A 19,292-nucleotide genomic window follows, 5' to 3' on the forward strand; every position below is an offset into this window, starting at 1 on the left:
GAATGTTTCCCTTGGTTTTTCAGGCAAGCCTATTATTAATGAAGTATCGCAACCACTTCCCCTTGCAGTTGGTCCATTAACACGTACTACAGATTTATTGCTCACAAAGTCATGTCCAGAAAACTTGCTAGGTATCAAGACTCTGAAAGCTCTAGGAGCTGTTATTTGCTGTTCTCCGGAAGGAGTACGATTGTTTTTGCGTGACTTTAAAGGTCACTATGTGTTGAGAGATATTGATCCCCGATTACAGAATGTACCTGCACATTTATGGGCGCAAGGCCCCACTGATGTAGGTTGTATGCACATTACACCGTATCGAGTCACACTCAAGCCAGGAGTTGTTTTACCACGAATTCGACAATACAAGTTACCCCCAGATGCTGTAGTGGCTTTGCTGAAAATCATTGACGAGCTCATTGCACAAGGAGTGGTTGTAGAAACCAACTCGAATTTATGTAATTCTCCTATCATTCCAATTCTTAAACGCACTGATCCCAATGCACCACCAGTCTATCGATTAGTTATTGATTTGCGCGAATTGAATAAATGCATTGTACCACAGTACCCTGTGGTCCCAGATATCTCATCTCTATTGACAGCTATTGATTCTGAGGCAACGTTCTTTACTGTAATTGATCTGAAGAACGCCTTCTTTAGTGTCCCAATTGATCCGGAAAGCCAATACCTTTTCGGATTCTGTTTAAATGGACGAAGCTTCAAATTTGCACGCGCACCTCAAGGATTCACAGAAAGCCCCAGCATCTATAGCCAAGCACTGAAAAGACAACTCGACAGTATTCACATGCCTGACAACACTGCCCTGCTCCAGTATGTCGATGATCTACTGATCACCGCCCGAAGTGAACCTGAATGTGAACTAGCGTCATTGACGGTTTTACATTTCCTGGCTGACAAGGGGCACAAGGTGTCCCCTTCGAAGCTGCAATTCTGTGTTCAGCAAGTGGTGTACCTTGGGCACTTGCTGTCCAAATGGGGGAGACAGCTAACGCCTGACCGCATCCAGTTAATTGCAAGCATGTTACCACCCAGGACACAAAAGGAGGTGCAGGCTTTTATAGGCCTCACTTCTTACTGCAGACAATGGATCCCTCAGTATGCATTTCTAGCAAAGCCACTCATTCAGTTGACAACTCAGGAGGCAGCGTCTTCGACTGTCCTCCCTTGGACTCAGGAACATACACAAGCTTTTGACGACTTAAAGAAAGCCTTATGTCAAGCACCAGTTTTAGCGACACCATGTTACAGCAAGCCTTTTACACTTTTTGTCACAGAACGTGAAGGTACTGCATTGTCGGTACTCGCGCAGGATCAAGCAGGTTCACACAAACCGTGTGCTTACTTTTCTAGTACATTGGATCCAGTAGCCCAGGCTCTGCCTGCGTGCTTGAAATCAGTTGCAGCAACAGCTCTAGCAATCAGACAAAGTGATTCAATAGTGTTAGGACATCCATTAACAGTACAAGTTCCACACTCCGTGGAAGTTCTTTTAAACCGAACACAGACTCAACACTTGACTATAGCAAGATTGACAGGTTATGAATTGACATTGTTTCAGCCACACATAGAAATTAGACGTTGTAATACATTGAACCCTGCTACACTTTTGCCATTAACTGAAACAGACCCATTGGCACATGATTGTATTGAAGTCATTACCATCACGACGAAACCCAGACAAGACTTGACAGACACCGCATTACCAGATCCAGACCTGACACTTTATGTGGATGGTTCATGCACGAGAACAAGTACAGGAGAATTAGTGGCCGCCTACGCAGTCACAACAGAAACTGAAGTCATTGAAACAAATTGTATTGACACCCTGTCAGCCCAAGCAGCAGAGCTCATCGCTCTGACACAAGCCTGTATTCAAGCCAAGAGCAAGAGAGTTAACATATACACAGATTCCCGTTATGCATTCGGAGTCGTACACGACTTCGGTGTCCTCTGGCGAGAGAGAGGTTTTTTGACTTCTCACGGTGCCAAAATTCAACACGGTCCTCTCATTCAGACTCTGTTAGATGCAATACATCTGCCTACAGCAATATCCATCATGAAGTGCAAGGCATATACAAAGGTTACAGATACTATTTCCCAGGGTAATGACCTGGCAGACCGAACCGCAAAACATACAGCTCAGAATCAGATTCACACCACTGACCTGACAAAGACAATAGTCGCGACACTGACACATTGCATGACAGTTAAGGATCCCGCCCTAGATGTAATTGACATACAGACACATGCTACACCAGACGAAATCAAGAAATGGACTGAACTAGGAGGGATCCAGACAGAACAGGGATGGATGACGAAGGGAAAATCCACATGGTTTCTCCCCGACTCTATGGTTCAAGTTATCATTAATACAGTACACAGTCCAGCGAATTTAGGAGAAAAAGCCATGTTAGACAGTATTCAACACCTCTGGTTCAACAAACATTTACGAGCAGCAGCCAAACAGAAAGTGCGTACGTGCATGATTTGTTGTCAGTTCAACCCAGGTAAAAGCATTCCCGTAGAGCAAGGTGGATTTCATCCTCCCGATCACCCTTTTGAAGTCCTCCAGATGGATTATATCCAGATGGAACGTTGTCGAGGTTTCAAATATGTCCTCGTAGTTGTATGTGCACTTTCCCGTTGGACAGAAGCATATCCAGTCCCAGATTACACTGCTCCGACCACTGCCAAGCAGCTGGTTCGTGAATTCTTCCCCAGATATGGTTTGCCCCGCATCGTATACTCAGACAACGGTCAGCCATTCTCGTCCGAGCTTATGAAGCAGGTATCACTCCTGCTAGGCTACCAATGGAAGTTCCACTGTGTCCGGCATCCCGAGGCAGCAGGTCTCGTGGAACGTCATAATCAGACTCTGAAAATTCGTCTTGCTAAAATCTGTAGGGAGAAAGGTGTCGACTGGATAGTAGCTTTGCCAGTCACTCTTTTCTATATAAGAATAGTCGCACACTCCAGAACAGGGCTATCCCCGTACGAGGTGGTCTTTGGTAGGCCACCGAATATGTGGGGGACGACTTTGCCTAGAAAAATTACCGATGTCGATTGTAATATGTTGACAGATTACCATGCCTCCTTGATGTCTGCACTACAATCATGTCGTTCACAGGTCGCTGCAGCCTTTCCCGACAACACCGAGGTGAAACCGCATGACGTTGTTCCAGGAGACATCGTCCTCGTGAGGAACTTCGACAGGAAAAGTCCGCTGGAGCCCCGTTGGCAGGCGCCGAAGTTGGTGCTTCTTACAACCAGGACCGCAGTGAAGGTGGAGGGCCGCAAGGGATGGCTCCACTCGAGTCACGTGAAGAGATTTCATGCATTGCCAGAGACTGACTCCCCCTCCCCCTCTAAGGACTGTCCAGATTCTAGTGACTCTAAACTTCCCCTGATAGAGAAAACTCCACAGCAGGAGTATAAAGAAAAATTGAGGTCTAGCAAGTCAGACAGTTTAATTGTTTAAGTCCTCCCCTAGGTGAATCGGTTAGACGTGTTTTCTGACATGTATCCCCTAGACCCCAACAGAGAGAGAGATAGACAGAAACAGCTCAAGAAACGTGAATATTGCAAATCTCTTTGCAGCCACTGCATTGTGACACTATTGATTATGTTTTTTCTGAGCCTTATGATTATTGCTGCAAGTGTGCTTCTACATGTATACTATCCTATTTTCAAGCGTGCACAGTCTCCCTTCAATGTTACTGCCGAGCATTCTTTCAGTGAACTGCCCCCGCATGAATTGTCTTACAGACTTGCGTTGCGCAACAATACATTCATTAGTATGTTACATCATTCCCATCAGACCAGCAACGCTACAAATTGTTGGATATGTGGCCGACTCCCTCCCTATCAGAAATACAAGGGAGTTCTGCCTCTTTTTCCGTACCCGTTCACACACAATGGATCCTGTGGTGCATGGTTTAGTTTGATTAATTCCTTGAATTCAGATTCTGTAGTTTACCAGGGTAACTGGGTATGGGGAAACCTGAACACTGTTCTGCATAAAGTATGTTTCCCTGACAAGGAGGGTCTCCCCAAAAGGACGGGAACTGATCTAGAAAATGAAGTATATGGATTAGGTAACTTTACACTTAACCTCATGATTCTGAGTGTTGAATCCGAAACAGAACCAGTCTTGCCCGCCATGTCCGTACTTCCAGTCAAAGGTGAATTATGTGTCAGAAAGAATGGTTCAGTACACCTGGGTCATAGTAAATGTACTACTGTGATCGAATTCAGTGATAAGGGCAAGTCTACATTCAAAGCTTCTCGTCATTCCTACTTCATTTGTGGTCATACCGCATATATACGTTTACCTCTAGACTGGGATGGCACCTGTTACATTGCATTCCTTCTGCCACCTGTTTTTCTAGCCCCTCCTGATTATCATAGGGATACCCATCTAGTACACAATAGACCACAGAGAGATCTCCCGATTGTCGACTACACTGAAACGGCATGGGAGCAATACACAGATTTCAATAAAGGTTTCTTTCCCTACTTAGGTGCTGTCTTTAATAGTAAACTGATACGAAAATTAACTAGAACCCTTGAAGCTGTAGTGAATGAAACTACTTCCGCCCTAGGTAACTTAACAGAGGAGCAGTCTGCTATGCGGATTGTTGTTCTTCAAAATCGTCTCGTCCTTGACGTCATCCTGGCCGATAGGGGCGGAGCTTGTAGAGTCATCGGATCGAGCTGCTGTGTTTTCATTCCAGAAAACGCGCCATCAGTATATAAAGCCATTACCCGTCTTCATAAGATTGCAAGTCTGATACACCAGAATCCAGGCACCTGGACTTGGTCCGGTTGGTTCTGGACCACGTTGTCAGCCTGGGGATGGAAAGTCCTATCCTTCCTAGGTATAGCCCTTCTTATAGTATTCAGTTGTTGCCTATGTCTGCAATGTGGGCCAGCGATTTGCGGCTTGTGCGCCACATCATGTATTCCTCATTCAAGTTCACATTCAAAACGCCGTAAGAAGAAAGAAGAGCAAATGATGTTACATGAACAGATTGATAGATTAATGAGGATTGATATATCATGAAGGGTCCGTAGGGGACAAGGAGGGAATGAGGTAATATGAATTTTTATGGTCAATTGTGTCCCCTATCGTAGACCCCAACGATCCATGTACGTGCTTCTAGTACATGTAAGTTCCCTCCACAACCAGCTATGAAGACGCAAATACATTTGCGTCCAACGTTAACATGTCCTCTTTCAGATCTACCATGAATGGGTCCGATATTCAGTTCCTAAGTGTGCCTTGCCAACGTCTTTACATGGTGCACTTTCACGTTTTTCTGGCCCTGGCGAGTTGGGCCTTGTTTTCTGCCATTCAAGCCTTTTCCTGCCTTCTGCCTCTGGAAGCTACAGCCTGGACCTGCATTTGTATCCATGACCTTTTACTTACTCCCTGCGTGGCTAGCGCTGCTTGGCTCGGCCTGCTCGCCTGCCAAGACTGTATTCAGCCTTCAAGTTATCTTCTCCGCTCCTCGAAAAATACATTCCTGTCTAGTAGTTTAGGTAAACATCCTTCCCAGCTGCAGAGCACAGGGCCCGACCTTTCTGTCTCCATGCAAGTAATTCATAGCTTCCGTTACCATGGTAGGCCCATGGCCCCCTTGCCTTACACGTAGACACGCAGTCGCATATGCACGCATTAGCAGTCAGTATAGAATAGCCTCTGCCCGAGAGACCTTTCCTTCTAGATAATACAGTTCCTCAAACACAAGATAATAGATATGATTTGGGATTAGGTTGTTCTGACACCCCAGACTTCTGTCTCCACATGTAGGGCTAAATGTCAAGTCCCCTTCACCCTCCAGTTACACGTCAATCACACATCATGCTGCTGCGCGCGCATCTCTGCCACATGTTTTTGCTGACTCTGCAGGATCCTTCTAGGGATCCACCCATTCATGACACCTCTATGTGACGTTTCTAGCACACACCTCCGTGTACGCCCTTGTGCACGCCTTCTGTTACGTACTCCTGTTCTTATCTCGTTTCTCTCAGCTGTTACGCCTTCTGCATTCAATACTACTGTATGCATTGACTATATATATGATATCCTGTTAATAAATCATTGTACATGTCCATTGCAATTCCCATCCTGAACCCTCGTGGTGATGGATCATGCTACCTGGTTCGAACCAATTCCTTTTTAAGGAATAAAACCTTCATAAACCTCAGATGCCACGGACTCTGCCTTTCATTTTGACTGAGTTATTCTTATTGAACTTTACCGCATAAATTCCGTATAGGTAATTAAAATTTACCACAGTCATGACTACGTAACCTTTCTGTCTCAGTGGCCAAGCGCTCCCTAGCCGTTAGAAGCCGATCCTGCAACTCTCTCTGTTCCGGTCTCAGCTTCTCAACTTCCCTTAATTCCTCCTCTGCCTTCTGGACATCATTCAACACCACACTACTTTCCCCCCTATATTTACCAATACAGAGCCCTCAATACTACTTTAAAAGCATTCAACTCCATTCCTCTAGCATATGTTGACTTCTTATTTATAGTGAAATATTGTTCAATACCCCTCTGGATATCGTCCCTAAAGGACTGATCTTCCATTGTGTCTGGTTTAAGTCGCCATGTGGGAATCTCCGTCCTCACCTGCTGCCATTTAAAGGACACCAATTGTGGATTATGATCAGATATAGTCCTTGCTAGGTACTCGGAGTGTGTTGCCAATGGTGCTAGTGATTGGGTGCACAGCACTGCGTCAATTCTAACATGTAGCTCATGAAGAGCAGAAAAGAAGGAGTAGTCTCTATCCTCAGGGTGCTGCACTCGCCACACGTCAATTAACCCCCACCCATTCTGCCACTCAGCTCTCTTCTTTGCGATCTTTCGGACCTGGGATTCCCCTAGCGGGGGTGTGACCTGTCCAGCTCCACAGCCGTAATTGAGTTAGTCTCCACCTACTATTACCTGACCAGCCAGGAAATACGCTAATTTTCCAGATATGGTGTCAAAGAATCGGGGCTGGTCTACGTTCGGAGCGTATACGCTACATAGTACCATCTCTCTACCATATAGCTTCCCCGCTACCGCCACATTTCTGCCTTCAGGATCTACCACGGTTTGTGTGGCCTGAAATGGGATTCCCGCCCTTACCCACACCAATGCTCCCCTGGCAAACGCCGAGTAAGTGGTGCCAAACACCTGACCCCTCCATCTTTTCTGTAGTGCAACACACTCCTGTTTGGTAAGATGCGTCTCTTGCAACAACGCGATTTGTATCCCCCTTCTCATTAAATATGCATGTACCTTGTGACACCTTGACATAGTATGTAATCCACGCACGTTCCATGTGATACAGTTTAACTCGGGTAACGTTCCCATTGCAACCCCTCCAGTCCTCCTTCCCCTGTATGTTTTGTGTGCCCACACCAGCACTGCCAAACCCCAAACACAAAAAAACCCTCAAAACTTTCCTGACCCCCCCCCCAACAGGTCCCAATAACACATCATTAGTCCCCGTCCAAACTACCATATCAAAACACATACTACTATCCTGCAGTAGCCACTACAGGCTGCCTTAAGAGCAGTGGGGTTGTGGTCTGATTCCAACAGGCAGCAGCTCCCGCGCCATCCCCCCGTCACCCCACAATATTAAGGCACAATGATAAAGTTCACATTCGTTACCAGGCCTCCCAGAGTCTGTAGTACAGTTCGTCTTCTGTGATCTCAATCCGCTAGAAGCCACCTACAGATCATCAGCCAATCTGGGCGTCACCTCCGGGCCCTTATCAGCTGCCATCCGTGCACGTTGCCGTTCTTTTTGTAGTTTATTTTTCTTGCGGAGACGCTGTGATTGGCGCATCCGTGGTGGTTTGGGCATTCCATTATATCCCATAGTCCTACGATCCGTGCCTGCCCTGTACTTTTCAAGCCACGACCAAGCTTCCTCTGGTGTCTGGAAGAACTGTCGACCCATCCGTTATCACCCTCAGTTTAGCTGGGAACAACCAAGAGTACTGTATGCCTTCTTCCCTAAGCTCTTTCTTAACAGATAGGTATGATGCCCTATGCCTTTGTATCTCCTGGGTGTAATCCGGAAATATCGTTACAGCACTATTGTCCACTTTAAAAGGACCAGCCGAGCGTGCATTTTGGATTAGGAGATCTCTATCCTTATAATGAAGGACTCTAGCTACCACCGGGCGAGGAGGGCGGCCCGGCACAGGTGGTTTGGCCAGGACCCTATGCGCTCTCTCTAGTGTAAAGAAGGGTGATAGATCCGTTGGAGCCACTGTAGTCTTAAACCAATTCTCCAGATATACAACCATATCCGTCCCCTCAATCCGCTCCGGCAGTCCCACCACTCGGACGTTGTTGCGCCGATTGCGGCTTTCTGCGTCCTCTGCCCTCCTTTCCAGGGTCTCCAGTCGCCTTAGTGCATCATCCAGTTTATGTTCTACTGTGACAACCGCTGGTTTGAGGTCTTGAAGAAGCAGTTCGGATTCTTTGACCCTATGAGCCAATTTTGAATGATCCGCTCTTAATAACCCCAGTCCCGTTGCCACCTGAGATATGTCCTGATGGAGGGACTCTTTTGTTGCTTTTATGGCATCCAGGATCTGATCAAAGCATTTGTTCAATCTCTGCTCCGATGTTGACGTTTCATCGACATCTCCGTCTCCGTGGGCCCCCGCAGGGTCCGCATCTTCCTCCTTCCTACTTTTGGGCTTCATGTCTCAGCAGTAAGTAGCCCCTGTCTTCGGCCCCCTAAACTTGGTCCGTGCGACCGTATTTAGCGTCCGCCATGGGCGCATATCGCCGGCCGGCCCTCCATAGCCCCAGGCTGCACAGCGCCGCGAGCCTGCTCCGCCCCCACCTCCGCAGCGCTAAGATCAGGCCCGCAACACCGCACTCACCGACGACCCCAGTAAGGGAGCCTCGAGCACCTCCGCTCCAGCTGCACCGCTCCAGGGCACTCCTGCCTCTGCTTCACCGTCCTGGGCCTCTGTCGTCGTGCCCTCGGAGACACACCGCAATTCATTAACTCCAAAACCGGGGCACTGGAGCCCCGTGTCGACTCCTGGTCCTCCGCTCTCACGTGCAGCGTTTCTGGTCTGCTCGTGCCCTATAACCAGCCTGCTCCTGGCTGCGCTGTGCATTCAGCGTTGGGCCCTTTACTTGATGCCTTCATCTCCACGGCCGCCATTTTGGCTGCTTCGTTCACTCCGAGTCCCAGTCCGCCTCAACTCGTGTCCGCCTCATAAGTTCATGCGAGGCCGCAGTGGGTCGACCGCACTTCCGCTGCTGTCCGTGCCCAGATTCGCGCCCCTGCGCCTTGTTCCGGCGTGGTCTCGAACTAGCTCCCTCGATCGGGTCCAGCCGTCATCTTGCCTCCGCTCATACCGATGCGGCTCTTGACTTTAACACACATCCAGGGGCTCCCGGAGGTATCAATTCACCACCCGGTGGGCACAAAAGCCTCCGACCACCTTCCTACGTCCTTTGCGTTCTTTTTCACCGTTATCAGGGCAGTTTTTCAGGATGAGCGGCAGGTTCAGGGACGGAGCTCGCCGCTCACGCCGCCTCCGCCATCGGCGTCCAGACCACGCCCCATTACACCTTGTTGCCATTGCAGCATATTTACAAAATAGACATCTATCTCTTTTTAGAGTACCTGCTATAAAAGCTTTCATGGAAGGACTCAAAAGAATAATCCCTCCCAGAATGCCACCTTCACCAGTGTGGAACTTAAACATTGTTCTCACACGGTTAATGGGACCTCACTTTGAACCGTTACATAAATGTGTATTGCAATTCCTAACTTGGAAAGTAGCTTTCCTAGTAGCTATTACTTCTCTTAGAAGAGTTAGTGAACTACAAGCATTTACCATTCAAGAACCTTTTCTGCAAATGCATCATAACAAAGTGGTTCTACGTACTAATCCTAAATTCCTTCCAAAAGTCATTTCACCATTCCATCAAAATCCATCTGTTGAGCTGCCCGTATTTTTCTCGCAGCCACAAACAGTCGCAGAAAGAGCTCTACACACCTTTGATGTCAAAAGAGCATTACAATACTACATTGAAATGACACAAACTTTTCGTGAAACTAAACAACTTTGTGTGTATTTTTCACCACCACATAAAGGCAACCCCATATCAAAATCGGGGATAGTTAGGTGGATTGTTAAATGCATACAAATAGGTTACCAGAAAGCCAAATGTACGTTAATAATTCCTCCGAAAGCCCATTCTAAGAGGAAAATAGGGCCTTCAATGGCATTCTTAGGCAACATTCCCCTAGATGATATATGCAAAGCAGCTACATGGTCTACACCGCACACATTCACAAAACACTATTGTGTAGATGTGCAAACTAAACAATAAGCCACTGTGGGCCAGGCTGTACTAAAAGCTCTGTTTCAAACAACTGCAACAGATGCGGGTAGTCTCCGCTAAAAGTGGGTACTGCTATACAATCTATGTACAGTGTGTAATCTGCAGCTCATATGCCTCAAACGGAAAATGCTACTTACCAGTATGCATCTGTTCTTGTCATGTAGAGCTGTAACGTTACACACGCCTCCCCAGCTGCCTTTATCTGTTCCAGTATTATCTTCATTAGATACAAATGACATGGACAGCACTACTTCTTGTTCAGCTCCATCACTTCCCTAATGGCGAAAAAACAATCTGGGGATGGAGCCGATGCCCATGCGCAGTATTATCCAAAGGAGGAGTCACCTGTCCTGTGACTTCCAAAGACTTTTCTACAACAAAAACAAACTGCAAATATCCGGGCCCAACACTAAGTGCCCATCTATGCACAGTGTGTAACTCTGCAGCTCTACATCCCAAGAACAGATGCATACTGGTAAGTAGCATTTTCCTTACTCACCTTCCTACATGATGAGAATTGCAGGGTCCAGGACTGTGCCGGACATGCAAGTGGTTGGCAAAGCAGCCACAGCATCCTCCGCATTCCCCGGAACCTAAGGCCACAGCAACATCGAACTGGAAAGAGAAGTGGCAAATCTTGCCCTGTAAACACACCTATGTCCCATAGCAAACAAACGAGCGAGTATTTACCAGTCCTGGTGGGTTCGTGCAGACTTGGGTGAGCTTCCTCTGGGGCAGCATCGCTGCGCTCACAATGAGGATGTGCGGGATCCAGACTGTGCCGGGCATGCAAGCGCCTGGCAATACAGCATAAGCATCCCACGAAAACAGTCATCTTGAACTGGCAGGGGATGTGGTGGCTCTTGCCGGCCTCCCAGCAGTTCATCTTCTCCCAATGTGCGCTCAAACGGTTTAACCTGTGGTGAGACTGATCACCCAAATAAAAAAGTAATCCAGAAACAATGCCTTTAATTGGCCTCTGCGTGGGTTTTGGAGTACTTGTTCACTGCTCTCAGGAGGTCTAAACACCGGAAGAGGCATGATGCATTCATGCCATATGTTCTATTCCAAATAGGTACCCCAATATAGGCTGAAGTAACATCCCAACCTTTCACCTATATTTGTCCCTACATTACATACATAACTGCTGCTAGGACTGACCGTTTACCTAGTTATAGTAGTCCTTCCAGTATGTGGGGTTTTCCTTGAACAATAGGCTCCTACATTATGCATGAGGATGCAGGATTCTCGGAAAATCAGCAGGACTATCATTTCCTGCATAATGACTATGTACATGCTTCATTCCTGCTGCCATCCTTAGTCCGACAGTAGCACAGCAAGGTATAACCCCTGGGGATACCTTCAGGTATATAAACATCACATCTTGCTGAATTAGAGAGAAGAGATCACAACTTCCATGCCAACTCTCTGACGTGAGACCCTGAGATTCCTGCATGCAGACACTCGAGCTCGCAGCAGTCTGAAAATCCTTTGCGGGGTGTCCAACTTGTGACCAAGACGGGGGTCCCACAGTCTCTCACTTCAGGTAATGGGGTCGACTTTATCCTAGAGGGATTCTTGGCTTTAACACCTACATACATGCTAGGTACACTTAGGTACATCTAGTTAGGATTGCATCATAGGAGCAAACACTTTTTATTGTGCATTTCATATACCTGACTGTATTCATGATTATAACAAAATGGTAGATATTTATCATCCTTTCACTTTTCTAGTGCTTCTAATCGTTTATATCTGTTACTGTCTAATGATCGTCTCAGCACACCTATTTTACACTATAATGATGAATGGTCAATAAATGCTTATTGAAAACGTCCACACCTTTTATTCTGTGTACATTTCTGAGACTAAGTGAGCACGAGTGACTGAGCAAAAGGTATTGTACTGCTTTCACGATTCTGAGGGATCAGGGTTGTCATGTTAGATAGTTGCCAAGAACTATTCTCTCTTTAATAAGAGGAGTTTCTAGTGGCACTGTGAGGTAGCTGGCATTTAGGCCCAGTACCCGGTGGGGGCGTCTGGAATTGGTTCAGACACCAAGCCCATGTTGTCTAAACGCGCCGATCTTATATAAATACACGACATGGCGCCCAACGTTGGTTGGGTACTTATTTAATTGTCAAATCTGAGTAGTTCAGCTGTGCTATTCTCAGAGACCCCTGCTCACACTTCCCCAGAGACGACTGGAGTGGGAGGGAACAAAATCCCCCCAGCTGAGTAGGCAAAATCCTATGTATTGGCTGTTAGTTTAATCAAGCTTGAAGGATACATTGTTCCTATTGTGCATAAACCTGATCTCAGTTCTCTTGAAAAGCTCTTCTTACTAAAAACAATGGTGGTACAGGAAGACCCAGTAATTGAGCTGAACTTCTCAGCCAAAGAAGATGCCAGTGCAATAGACATGTCAGAAATGCCATCACACTAAAACTAGCAGCATACGATTTAGCGTAAAAGGGTGGGCAAGTAACTTTCGTCCTTGAGGGACACATCATATTGAACGGAGGTATTCTATTCATGGATTAGATTCCCGCAGGCAAATGCACCAACAAAAACATTTCATTACTATGTCGAAGACGACATACCGAACTAATATAGTCCATATGAGGACATTGAAATTCCACTAACTTACCAGGAACATTTATACTGGTTTAAAGGCACCCTCCCTGTACATGAAATAGAGTAAGACTTGGTCCGCTCAGAAGAGACGGAGCAACATTACCGGTATTAGCAGCCAACACACCACACCCTGACATTGACACAATGCAGGTTAATATTCTTTGCTTTTTTTTGGACCAGTGTGTGGAAATACTGCCTTCAACTGTTAATTTTTTTGCTATCCAGAAAGGCATTTGTTCACATTTAATGGGCATTTTACTCATCACTGCGTGTAACGTTTGTGGTGTAATTTTTGGTTGTAGAATTTTAGACTGGTCCTGGTCGTGTAGCCGGTGTTGGATGAAGTGTGTGTGTTCTCGTCACAAACTGTCATGTTTCTGTAAAGTTTTATTAATTCTTTATGATGTATAAGTAAGCCTCGTCCTGGCATTGTCTCAATGTCAGGGTGTGGTGTGTAGGCTGCTAATACCGGTATGGTTACGCCTGAGAAATTACAAGTGCTATACATGAACTTCAATGTTTGAAATCGCAGCTTTGCTGAAAGTAAATTAATAAACTATCTTGAGAGTTCTCCTTATGGGTATGGCTGAAATGGCTCGCCTGTTGCCTTGTAGCGTTTCTATATCGCAACCATGTTGGGTGGGATGAACAATCAGCTCACCACGTGATACCACTAAAATCTACTCCTATTCTACAGAGACAGTATCCAATTAAACAAAAAGCAAAAAACAGGTCAGGGAGATCTTAGATCAACCTGAATACCAAGGTGTGGTTGAAACATGCACCTCATCAATGATTAATCCTTTGTTTCCCTTAATGAAACCTGATCACTTATATCGTCTAGTTTTAGATTACAGACATCTGAACTCACGCACAAAAACATTTGCGGTACAAAACACACATAGTGCTGCATTAATGAATAACATTGTACGGAAAAAATACAAAACCACATTAGATATCCCAAAATATAGCGCTTGAGAGCAGATATTAGACAGCATTCTCAGCGCTGGGGTCACAACGGCAATTTTGTCGACTAGCCCAAGGATATAAGAACAGCCCTCGGTTATTTTCCGCCAGAGTAACTGAAATACTTCAGACTCTGGACGAAGAGGCATTATCCTATGTAGATGATATTTATCTGACGGATGATGACATGGAGGAACACTAGACCAAGGTAAGTACCATCATTTTGGGATGTGCCTCAGAGGACTACTAGATTAACTTTAAAAAATCCAAAATAGCCCACCTCAAAGACCTGTTTTTGAGATATGAGCTTTCAAGTGAAGGAAAAAGTCTGGCAGCGAACTTTCTGGAAAAGTGTGCACTGTTCCAACCTCCAAAATCATTTTAAAAAATTCAATCAATACTGGGATTCCTAAATTCCGTCAAAAAATACATTTTGGATTACAGAGAAAGGATTAAACCTTTCTACGACCTAATAAGACCTAATTTTTTAGTTAGGCAATGGACACAGGAACACACAGAAATGTGTTGTTCTCTACAAGCTGACATGATAGCATCTAAACACTTAGACACGTGTAAATATCCGCAACCTGGTGATTCGTATAGTTGTGGGTCAATCTGAGTACACCTACTTGACATACAATGAAGGTGAAACAATAGCATACAAATCACATTTGTACACAAATGCTGAGATGCGTTTTGCATCCACAGAAAATTCTGACAGCAGTACAGACTGCTGTAGTAAGAGAGAGAGCACTGGCTCAGGAAATACTAATTGTTGTGACCCCAGGCTGCTACAAAGGCGAGCGTTCCCATGCTAAAGCTTTACATCTGTGATGGATACAATGGTGCTATTTCTCACAGCATCCGATGTAGAATACAGGTATGACCCAAGTTTAAAAACACAGGCATTCCTGCAATATGAATAAGAATATCCTCTCCAGAATAAAATTATGCTTCATGATCCGTATGAATTTATAATTTACACTGACAGATCTGCTCAACCGGCCATGGAGAGTAAACAAGAATATAGCGAACAAGAATACAGCGCCGCACGTGCAATTGTTAAGGGTAGGATGAAGGATGGCAAATTCCATCCGAGATGTACAAAGACTCAGTCCTTAGGAAACTGCATGGCTCAGTTAGCGGATCTAAAAGCTCTTTAACTGGCACTGGTTAAAACAGATTATGAATTCCCCACACTAATTGTGTGCGATTCGTTTTACTGTGTCCAGTCATATAATGAATATTTACATTATTGGGGGCAAAATGGGTTTAAAGTCTCAAAAGGTGGCACAATAAAGCACAAAATGCTATGGGAACAGGTGGCAGAGTTGAAAAACGAGCTACCAAGAGCTCACGAGATACACACGCTGAGTCATCAACCTGATGGCATTCACGCTGAAGGAATACATTGGGTGATGAAGCCACTAAGGGGACAGTACGAACTGCATCCGTAGCTGCAATCACTCATTCACGAACGAGAATAGACGGACAGATAATGGTAGCTGTCTTGCTTCACGCAAAGACAACAAAGCACTTCCGAAAGGTTTTCCACTCAAGTACCCCTACAAGTTAGATGCAAACAATGTTCCATTTGCTCAGATTTCAGGAGGGGGGATAGAGTAATACCAAACATGGATTGAAGATTAGGCTTAATTTTAGCTGCACACGAGGGTCTGGGTTCTGCACATGCAGGAATTACAGCAACAGTGTCTTTATTGAAACAACACTATTGGTGGCCAGTGTTAACTAAGCAGACCCAAGACTATGTCTTAAAGTGCAACATCTGTCAACAGATGAAAGGCTCCACCGTAACATGTCCAGCGCAGACATTATTGATATCAGACAGACCTCTCACGTGTGTTTATTTGGACCACTGTGGCCCCTTACAATCTGATGGTGCTTACAAGTACATAATGGTTGCAGTGGATTCCTGCTCAATATTCCTATTTTTATTTTATTTGAGAAGTTTTCTATAGCGCTGTCAAGACCCAAAGGTATTGGAGCGCTTTACAGTAGGAGCATAGTATATAATCAACAGAAACAGGACAAGTGAGCGATATACAATGGGTGTTGACTCAGCGCTCCGCTGACGCTCAAACTGTTATCAAACATTTGCGAGTCTTTATAGGTACATACGCAGTTGGCACATTACATTCTGACCACGGCCCCGTGTTTAGCTCTAGGGATTACAAGGAGGCCATGGGAAGTTTGGGTGTAGCATTGTGGTACTCCCCTCTGTACCATCCTGAGGGAAATATGGTTGTGGAAAGGAAGAACCGAGACTTAAAGCAATCATTAACAGTTAAAGTATTAGGCACGGGTGGTAGTTGGGTCAATCACCTATACGGGGTCCAGAGTGCCTTAAATAATATGCCAAGAAGCTCTCCAGCGGGGTCACTCCTTATGAGGTCCTTTTTGGGACGAGAATGTGGGTACCTGACCTAGATCATGAAGGCACATGGCGGATGAAAAACCTTTTGACATTAATCAACGTTTGGCTGTTTTACAGGAACTAAATGAAGCAAGGGATCTATAGAGCAAGGTCCAGGTGAAAAGGTTTGCCACTGGGGAAGTCAAGTCAGTCACGGCAAGACCTGTCTGGATTCCTAAGGTCAGAGATCTTGTCAGAGAAAAGATAACAGACAAAAGAGAATTCAGACCATCTTACAGAAAGCCTGTACCTGTCCTGGCAGTTGAAGGAACAAGAACTGTACTTCTGCCGCCTCTAGCTGGAAAAAAGGAGAAAAAATGTGACTCCATAGATCTGATAAAACCACATTATGTGGCCAATACTGAATAGTAGGGCTTGTGGGCTCCTGGGTAGGCAACGTCCTCTCGCTACCATACAGAAAGTTCCGACGGAAAGGCTCATCACGTTTGAAGAGTCACCCTTGCAAAGCACTGGAATAAACAACGATGTGATGGAACTAGTTCCTCTTGCAACAGAAATTCAAAATGAAAGACCAATTTCAAGTCGACCTAACACAGATGTCTACCTAAACATGCCTCAACAAGAGCAATCAACAAGTTCAACAAAACCTGCCGAGCTACCAAATATAAATCGAACCATATCTGGCTATTTCATAGACTTTGATACCTTTTTAATTGGATCCAAGTGAACCTTAAACTATGCCAGCCCCAAAAACTCAAACATCAAATCAAGGATTTCTTCATCTTTCTTAAAAAGACTTACCTGGTGTCACCTTGGATAGAACTTTGGATAATCACCAGGATACTTTTCTTTCTTTTCTCGGTAGGCTTGGTGACTACTTTCCACTTAATTATTACTGGAACTTATCTTCGCCAAAGCTCTGCGGCGTCAAAAGTGAACTTCGTCCTAAAACGCCATGTTTCATCACATCGGGAACAAAGAGACTTGTCATCAGTGAACATTACAGCAGTTCCCATAGCTGATGGTATAGTATGGGACAAGGTTATTTATGATATATTTGGTCAAACAGAACTTTTAGAAATACTACATTTGTTTAAAATTTCCTTAAATGATATTATTACCTCCAGTATATTCTCAGATGATTAGGATTTTGAAACGGTGAATAATATGTTGTCTTAACAATCTGCTGCATTTTCTAGCAATGAAATGTTGGAAGAGACCTCAGATTTTGACACTATGTATTGTTATCAACATTATGGTCATAACTTTCTACACAAATCCAGCAGCCCTAGGAATGTTTTCCCTTATCACCAATGGGAACATTGCCCTACACCTCCAAAAAGATGTCCAAAAACGTTTGCACAGAAATTGTCATATTTTTCAGGGTTTAATATTTCAGATCCAACCTCATATTACTATAAGGTTGCACCTACATCTGCACAGAAAAACATGCTAACAAACCCCAAACCGATCTACTCTGCTTCCTTTATTACCCAGCTGTCTGAACAGTATATCCACTTATGGAAAGACGCTATAGACTTAAAATCAGTCTGGGGTTCTAGGGATTGGCAAGCCCAGGGAACTGAAGGCTATTTAGAGCATGCCTCATTTTCGCAGCAGATGATTTTTCTAAAAGAAACTGTGCAGCAGACCTCCTGTCTTGGTATAGCCAAGAGCAAGGACTTGAACACACCTTGGATTCCTACACAAACGAGAAAAATGATACATCAGAAGGAGGGGCTACAATAGATGACATACAATAGATCAGACCCCAATTGGAAGGGATGGTTGGTTTGGCCCACAGACACTACTAGATGTAAAGAAAGATTCAGGGGAACCACAGAAGGGTATAGTATCCATAGGCCAGACCCATAATATGTACAAAGAGAACATCTGGGGTGGTAATGTCATACCGTGTTGGGAAGCTATGCCTCGATTGGCTAAAACCTCAACACTAACACATGTGAAATAACACTTATTCTTACTATCAGAGGATGTGGACCTAAGGGATTTTTTATTTGGCCCCAGGAAACCACATCAGAAATGTTTCATATATGCTTTCTATAATGACATTTGGAAAATCTCCCAACATGAAGAAGCTGAGAGACTGCGAGAAATTGATAGGATTTACCTAGAAAAGGCATTAGCCTTTGTTGACAATGGCATGACTATATTAACATCCAGGATATATTCTTTGGGCAACACTGTTTATGTAGTAGGGGATCTCTGTGTATAGTCATAATCTAGTGAATAGTCCCGCTCATGAGCGTGGACCCGGAGCAATCAAAAATATTCTCTTAAGTTGTCAAAAAAATGCAGACCTGCACAGACACTTAAGAGAGAATTTAAAGACAGATAATGCAGCATATATCCACAGGCTACACTGTCCAGTACTTCAACTAGAAATTCCACCAAAAACCACAAACAGCACAGCCTGTCCAGTTTTTCCTCACAGAGAAAACTTCCCTTTTCTCACAAAAACCTCAGGAATGATAGAGAAAAAGGGGTGACAGACAAGCCCCATAGGCTGCCATTATGTGGCTCAGACAGGGACTCTGTGCCTTTAAGAAAACTTTCCAGAACTCTCTCAGTATCCCGGAATGCACAGCGGGTCCCTTTTACTTTCATTTCTTTTTTCCGGCTCCTGCTAGCAGGACCCTGGAGCACTGAGCTCTCCCTTTTTTGGGTTTATTAAAGAATATTTGCACTTTTGAGTGTTAAAGTGTTTTCACACAACGTGTTTTGGTGCCCTCTTCTTTTTTCTATCATCTGAGCACACTATTTTTTATCAAATATGCCTTCATTATTTGATAAATGCCCGGAGTGCTCCAGGAAGAAGGCCAAGTCAGATCCACATGAACTGTGTATCCTGTGTCTCCCTTCTTC

The sequence above is a fragment of the Lissotriton vulgaris genome, chromosome 7, assembly GCF_964263255.1.
Source record: "Lissotriton vulgaris chromosome 7, aLisVul1.2, whole genome shotgun sequence".
Lineage (NCBI taxonomy): Eukaryota > Metazoa > Chordata > Amphibia > Caudata > Salamandridae > Lissotriton > Lissotriton vulgaris.